At 37.8% G+C, this 7,758-nt stretch overlaps 1 long non-coding RNA gene across 1 annotated transcript; it reads right to left on the bottom strand.

Annotated features, from left to right (window-relative positions):
• Nucleotides 1-3,429: 3,429 nt before the first annotated feature.
• LOC113572565 lies at nucleotides 3,430-4,663 on the bottom strand. Its single transcript, XR_003410126.2, has 2 exons — nucleotides 4,582-4,663; nucleotides 3,430-3,839 (listed from the first exon to the last, which is right to left on the bottom strand). It is a non-coding gene; the product is annotated as an uncharacterized LOC113572565 (long non-coding RNA).
• Nucleotides 4,664-7,758: the final 3,095 nt, after the last annotated feature.

Raw genomic sequence — 7,758 nt, forward strand, 5'->3', positions numbered from 1 at the left:
CCCATGCTCCTGTTAATCACAAACAGCCATCTCTATATTTTTTTCATACAGAACAGAGAAGGCGGTTGTGTACCATGCTATACTGAAGTACTCGGCTGGGCTCAATACCTTTAAAATTTGTGAGTTCAAAACAAATTTTAGATAAGTCATTTGGAGTCCACAAAAACATTTTAATCTGGATATTTCAAATGATAAATGGAATTCATTAATTTACAGGTTACCATTACACAAAGACCAGCATGGGATAGTTTTATCCACACAGGTACAAATGACCAATATAAACTTTAATCTGTTTGGCACAAATCTTTTCAGACATGTGGCGTATGCATAAGCATGAAGCATACAGTGTTCTATGCTCTTGCTACACAGAAGCACAGATGCTCTGAGCACAGGATGAGCATGTGACTAGATTCTGAGTTTTCAGTTCAGACAGTTTTCAGGGGTCAAGCAGGCTCTAAGTCCTCCCTGAGGAATTACTATTGCCTTTTAAGAAGTGAGTGACCAAAGACCAGCATATCTGATCTGAACAAATCACCACAGGGAAAATGTTTTCTTCTCCCTTTCACTGAGGGCTGTGAAGGGAGATGCCCTAGAAAGGAAAAGTTGGGTTTTGCTGAGCTTCTGAGGTAAAAGACACACCACAATTAAGTGGCACATCCTTTATATCATAGAAGGTACAGCATTCAGTGGATATGGTAGAGAAACCATCCATTTTGCTCTACTCTAATAGGTGACATCTGCTTTGCCTTACAAATGAAGTAAGAAGCCTCATTTTATTAACTATCAGGAATATTTTAATCAACCCTGTGAAGTGTGACAGGTAGGAGATAGACAAAGATAACTGGCTAAAGATTTTTAACCAAAATTGTTATTCTCAGGAGACAGGGGTTCCTATGATAGACAACCTATGATAGTTTTTGTGATGTGGACAATCCTACTGAATCTAGTTGGCACTACATTGTTCAAATAAGATATTTGAGTTGGGAGCTGGTAGAAAAAGTTCTGTATGTGGGCTGTTAGCACCCCCTCCCATACATATACACAGACACACAGACACACAGACACACAGACACACAGACACACACAGAGGAAGCATTTACTCTGCAAATACATCTCTCTCTGTCACAAAGTGGCACCACACCCTTGCCTATGTCACAGACAGAGAGACACAGACCTTGCAGAACAGAGCAAACAGTTACATCTAACAGAAACCAGCAATGTCTCTCTGCGGCTGTGAAGCCACAGCTCAGATGTTACCACTCAGGGCACCATCAACTGCTCACTTTTGAAAGAAAACAAGCCAGTGTGTCAGACTCAAACAGAGGAAAGAAATCACTTGGTTGTTAAAATCTGATCCATAAACAGTCGAGCTAAAATTCCCATCGGCATTTGAAACATAGCTGCCAAAGTCATACAGCAAGCCTTTAAAGTAAAAGAAAATTAATTTTCCTCCCTGTATCATAACATGTGTCTTGGAATTGTGTAATTAGAGAGATGAATTGGTCTAACTAAACACATCATGACCACAGATAAATACACTGAAAGACAGGAAAACAAGATATAAGGGGACACCCATGCATGAACACACACACACACACACACACACACACACACACACACTGTAAACATGTCACCATAAATACAGCTAAAGCTCTAAAGGAAAGCTCTAAAAAGCACACTTTCTTATATTCACTTTAAAGTGTAGCACATAATACTTGCACCAATAGCTCCTGTACAGAAAGAACAACAAGTGTAAATGGAACTAATCACCATGACAAGCTCAAAATGTAGGCATGTTTTTTTGGCCCTGTGACAGCATGCTACAGTGAGAATATTCCATAGGCACAATGAAAAAATAAAGCACAGCCAACTAACCTGCCTGACTACATTTTCATCTTCTTAGTGTATATGTGTTGGCAGAGTGCAAGAATAGTGTAGGAAACCTTCAAACAAAATTAATATTTTCAATGAACTCCTGTCATGAGTATTCATGTACAAGCTAAGAAAAATCAATAATCAAGCAAACATAACAATTACCTGTGAAAAAAACCATCAAAAAGAATATTGGCTACCTATTCTGATTTTGAAAGATCAGGATTTGGATTTGGTAGAGATTCTGTGATCATGATCTTTTTACCTGTCCAAAAAAGGGAGGTATTTTACCCTCTCACATATGTGCTAGTCTGAATTAATGACTAATTATGGTATTGAAATCAATCTATGAATGTCCACATTTGTCCTTGAATGATTAAAAGGCAACATACGAGATCTATCTTAGCTTTTGACATGGAAATATTAATACTGGCACCAAGTTTTGCTATTGGTGCATGAAGGCTTCCAGGATGGTCTATGGCCAGTGAAGTATATGCAATTCTAACTCAGCTTGGAAAGGAACTCAGTAAACTGGGGTCATTATGTGCAAATGACAGGGGGGGAGGTCCTGAACAAAGACAGCAGTCGCCAAGCATCTAACTTCATCCTCATAGCTAAATGAATATTATTTCTCATATGCAAGAGTGATATGTGAGGATCAAGAGAATATGGCTTACATGTTAACAATGACACACAATATATTTTTATCAATATCTTCTGAAAAGGAGATGGAAATATCTTGAGCCACCAAAATGCTGCCCTCTTTTGGAAGCAGCAAAGAGAGTGCAGTGAAAGTGCGTGAAGAGCCGTTTATCAGACAGCATAAGAGAAACCTGAAAACCTCACACGCAGGTCAGAATGACGAAGGCATTCCTTTCCGTGACCTTATCTTATCGGTGGGCTGGGTTGATAACGAGCTCTAATTATGGTTGAGCCCAGGGTAGTAATATCATTCATGTCGTACAGCGCAGGATTTGGTGGTGGGGGTGGGGGGTAGAGGTGTTACAGCAGCCCAGCTGGGGAAAAAGATGAATGTCCCTGAATACAGAGCAGATATATGAAACCACACTCCCTTCTCATAGAGTAGAAGAACGTGGGGTTGGCTACCAGAGGAACAAAAATACTACCAACTTGTGGAGTGTCTTGGCAATGGCAAATAGAGAAGTGCACTCGTTATAAGAAAAAGCGAGAAAGAGAGAGTGATATGGCAGGCAAATTAACAACAGCCCCAAATCAAACTCCAGCACGATGGAGAACTCTTGAGCCCATCTCATGGAAACCAGAAACTAAGTTTCACCGAGATACTAGCCCGCTGAAGCAACATTATCAGCACCACTGCTTTCTCTCTTTTTACTCCAGTTACATTTTTCTTTCTCATCATCTATTAAATCTATTATTCGAGCCCATTTTTTGAGACAGACATTCTTGCACACTTTCCATGGCTGTTTGCATCTCGCTATAAACACTGCATGAGATCTGACATTACAGGCACCTGTTTCACTATCAGTCAACTGATGAAGGAATTTGATGTAATTTCAAACAGAAAATTCAAGGTAATTCAAGACTGGGATATTTTATTTCCCATCACATGATCCTATTCCTATTCCATTACTGACATGAGGATAAAAACCAACAAAGCACATAACCTGTCCTCTTTGTGCAAACATCAGAGTCAGAGCGTCACCTGTGTGATCTTTAGAATCGACAGGGCGACAGGCCAAAGCAATGTTGGTCAGCACTTGGCTCTCTGTTAACAGACATGTTTGCTCTGGTTTGGACAGAGGAATAAAGGCAGTGATGGATGGTCAGTCTCTTTCGTTCTCTTTTTTCTCCTGTCACAGAGAAAGCAAAGCTCAAATGACCTTTGAAGAATACTAAAACTCAGGGACTTCACAGCTCCTTCTGGATTTCATTTTCGGATGGTTCCTCCACTGCCAGCTGACCCAGAAGCTCTCTGATGCATTGACCTAAAAACAGGATATAGTTCCTTTATGGTTGATTACAACTCTTCAAAAATTTGTGTTCTTATCTAAGACCTTTATTGCAGAGTGAATTTCCTTGCTTTGCCCTGACATACTTGAGAAAAGATAAAGTAATAGGCCTATAAAAACAGTAATAGCCCAGAAAAAACCAGTACAGGTATTGACTGCATTTAGTCAATGATTTCTTAAGAATTTATTGGGTGTAGTCTACCTGTTCAGTCTAATTTATGGTTTACTGAGTGCCATGATGTCTAGACATTACTGTTCAAAAACAGAAAGCATACATGCACACTCATGCATGCATACACCTACACACACAAACACAAACACGCACGCACGAATGCACACACACACGCGCGCACACAGATGCGCACACACACACACACACACACACACACACACACGCACACCGGATGAAAAATAATATGAAAAAAAAAATTATTCACATTTAACAGTTTCACTTGAGCTCTGGAACAGATGCCCGTTCTCTGGGGACTGTAGTGTAAGTCTCTGTCCAGGCTTAAAAGTATTATTTATAGACATGGGGAAAAACACACCACAACCAGAAGTAACTAAATCCTCACTTCCAGCTTCTGAAAATAAAGTCAGAAGCTGAACAGCAGCTCTAAATACACCAGCTGAAGAGATGTCTCGTGGTGTCCACTACAACAACAACTTGAGGAAGAAGGTGGAGTGATAAAAACTAAAGCAGAAAACCAAACGATACCAGTGCAGGTCGTTTTCCCCATGCCAGTGAGAGTGCTCCGTACCAGGGAACAACAACAGGAAGTCTGCCCCAGAGCTCCCTCCATGGCCCAGTAGTGGACAAAACACTTCCACTCTGATCTCTGTAGGAAAAAGGGTGAGAGAAGTATGTACAGTTCTTTTGCTGCAGGGCTGTACAAGTTGCCATCAACTTCTGACTTTCAGCTTGGCCTTTCGAGGGCTAAATGAAAGACAGGCAGGAGACTCTGTACTTAGGATTTGTGCTAAAGCCCATGGCAAGATTATTCCAGTGAGCAGTCAGATGAAAGAGGCGGCATCCATGTTTATGGAGGGTCTTTTTCAGTCGGGTCGAGGGCAGCTCATAAACCCTGACTAATTTAATTAAGCAGAGTTACAGTGGCCTGAATGGAGCCTCACAGAGAAGGTTGCAGTATGAGTGCGTGTTGTGTGTGTGAGTGTGGGGAGGGGGGGTGGACTTGTAGGTGTGTGTGTCTTCCACGTTTCTCCTCATTTATTATTAAAAATGTATTTTCTTTTCTGGACCTGTTTTTTCATTTTCCCATCACTTTTCTCGCTCTGAAGGACTATCATCAAAAGAATGAAGATGGCTCTGTCTCCAAGTTAAATGAAAACAATTATTTTAAGAATGGAACCTCAGGCAAGAAATGTCTCTCTATATGATATGTTTATCTGTTTGTTGTCTATAATGAGTCGTGAAATAATATGGTTTGAAAGGTGGAAATAGGTCTTTTTATGAGACAGAATTCTATACAAAATGTTTGTAAAGAATTCAAGTGAGTGTGAGCTCCTCCTCTTAGCAAGCAGTTTCTCTCTGTGAGACATTTTATTTCAACAGTCCAGCTGCAGAAGATTTTGCAGTAGAAAACCACAGCACAAGGTCCAGTTTCTGAGATCTTACTTTAATTTATATAGACTGAACTTTAACTTCACAAAAAAAAAAAAATAATAATAAAAATAAATAAATAAATAAATAATAATAATAATAATTTGCTAGCATAAATCTGTCAAGGATACCATGCTGTAGGTGCATTGTTATTAAAGGCTCTTATTAAGTGCGCATCAGATATTTTTCCTTATGTTTTTACAAAACACTTCAGAAGCATAAACAAATGCAAACTTTCAGTTTAGTTTATGTGCTTCACACAGCGCATACAGTCCGAAAAAGTAACATAGTTATGGTCAAATCACCAACCACATATGCAGAAGCCTGATGAAGTGTGGTAGGCAAGAATCCTTGAAAAATTCATGAGTTAAATTCTTGGTCATGAGCTCAGGCTCTTTATTGAGCAAAAGGTAGTAAAGGAGTTTGATGAATGTGTTTTTACTTATTTTGGTGTTACATGGAGCTGTCCACACTGAGGTGACTGTGATACATGGTCTTAGATTTTACTGGTAAATACACCAGCACCATTTCATTTTGGATGTATTTGTTTTGAGAATAAAAGCAGGCAACCAATGCAAATTATGATACATTTATGAATTTCCCTGAGGAAATCCCTTCTTTTGGGGGACAGTATATAATATATATATTTTTTACCTACAGTTGTAAAATTATTCTTAATTTGTTCTTATTTTGATTTTGATTTTACCAATGTGTGTATCTCTTTAGAAAAAAACAAACAAACAAGAGTTTTGTTATAACTGAGGCTTATTACAGTTTTTACAATCATTCTCAAACTTGTCTCTATACCATGGCTTCAAAACTCTTCACACAGTGTGCTTTTGAAACATACACCTCAGCTCATCAGTTAACCTTTGGTGCAAAATGCACTTCAACCACCAAAACACTTCATATTTAACCAAAAGTGACCTATGCTGCCATAAATATAACATTTTTTTTTTCCAACAAGCCTGCTTTGTCACTCAATGTACAATTAACTTCAAAACACAAACAACCTGCAACATTTCAAAATACATATACTATGTGTTTTCCTTTCCTCTGTGTTTGTATCCATAGAATAGCAATATTTACTGTATTCTTCAGGGGGTTTACTGTATTTTGCCATATGTTCTCACAATGCAATACACTGCAGTTCAGAAAAGAAAAAAATATAAACAATCAAAATCAAATACAAATAGAATAATACTAAATCAATATTTTCTTTATATACAGTAATTCACACATTTTCTTGCCTATCAGTATCAGAAGTCTGCCGTAGGCCCGGTCCATCCATCCTGTCCACTGCATTTGGCCATACATTTTCATCAACATCACACTGAATGTATGGTAACAGGGCACAAACAAACACACCTGGGTAAGTCATTAGCTGAAATGGCAGCCAGGCATTTCAGCAGTACATGTGCTGCAGTGTTAGTGGAAAATATCTTCAATGACAACTACATCTATATTTTCCTACATCTATATATATATATATATATATATATATATATATATATATATATATATATATATATATATATGCACATTTCAATGCAAGTTTGACCACTTTTGTTTCGATCGCAACGGCTGCAAACAACAACAAAAAAATCTGAATAAACAATAGACTTTCTGCTACAATCAGAATAGTCTGTTTTAAGTTATTCAACTTAAAGTGTATATTTTCATTTGTCTGTCAAAATACAACATATTTCTGTAATTTGACAGACTTTTTAATCAGACTTTTGCTGGTGGTGAACGCTGTCTGAGAGAGGTATTCAGGAATTTTCAAAGGAGTGGTGATTGAATGCCTTTTTTATCAAGTCAATGCAAAAGACAGTTTACTAGTTCACAGTGTAGATCACATACTCTGTTTATATGGTGAATGTATTAAGGGTTTTGAAAAAGTAGACATGGTATTGAGACATTAAGTGTGAAAACGATTGTAAAAAACTGTAATGCACTTACCAATTACTTTATTAAATATACATATCTTATAGGAGCATATATTACAGACTGTAGTTTTCAAACTGGTCAGATTTATCTATACATTTATCTATACATTATGTAAGGGAACCAATATATAAGGGAAATTAAAACAGGACTCACCAAGCTTATGTTCTTCTTAAAGTAATGCAGCCTGAGCCAAAACAAGTTTAAGGTAAACATTTAATCTTCTTAGACTATCTTTGAGATTTGACCATAACTGTACCATTCAAACCATTCAAACCATATCAATCTTTAATGCTCAAAATTTCTAAGTGGGATTCAACAAAATTC

The sequence above is a fragment of the Electrophorus electricus genome, chromosome 7 (assembly GCF_013358815.1).
Source record: "Electrophorus electricus isolate fEleEle1 chromosome 7, fEleEle1.pri, whole genome shotgun sequence".
NCBI lineage: Eukaryota > Metazoa > Chordata > Actinopteri > Gymnotiformes > Gymnotidae > Electrophorus > Electrophorus electricus.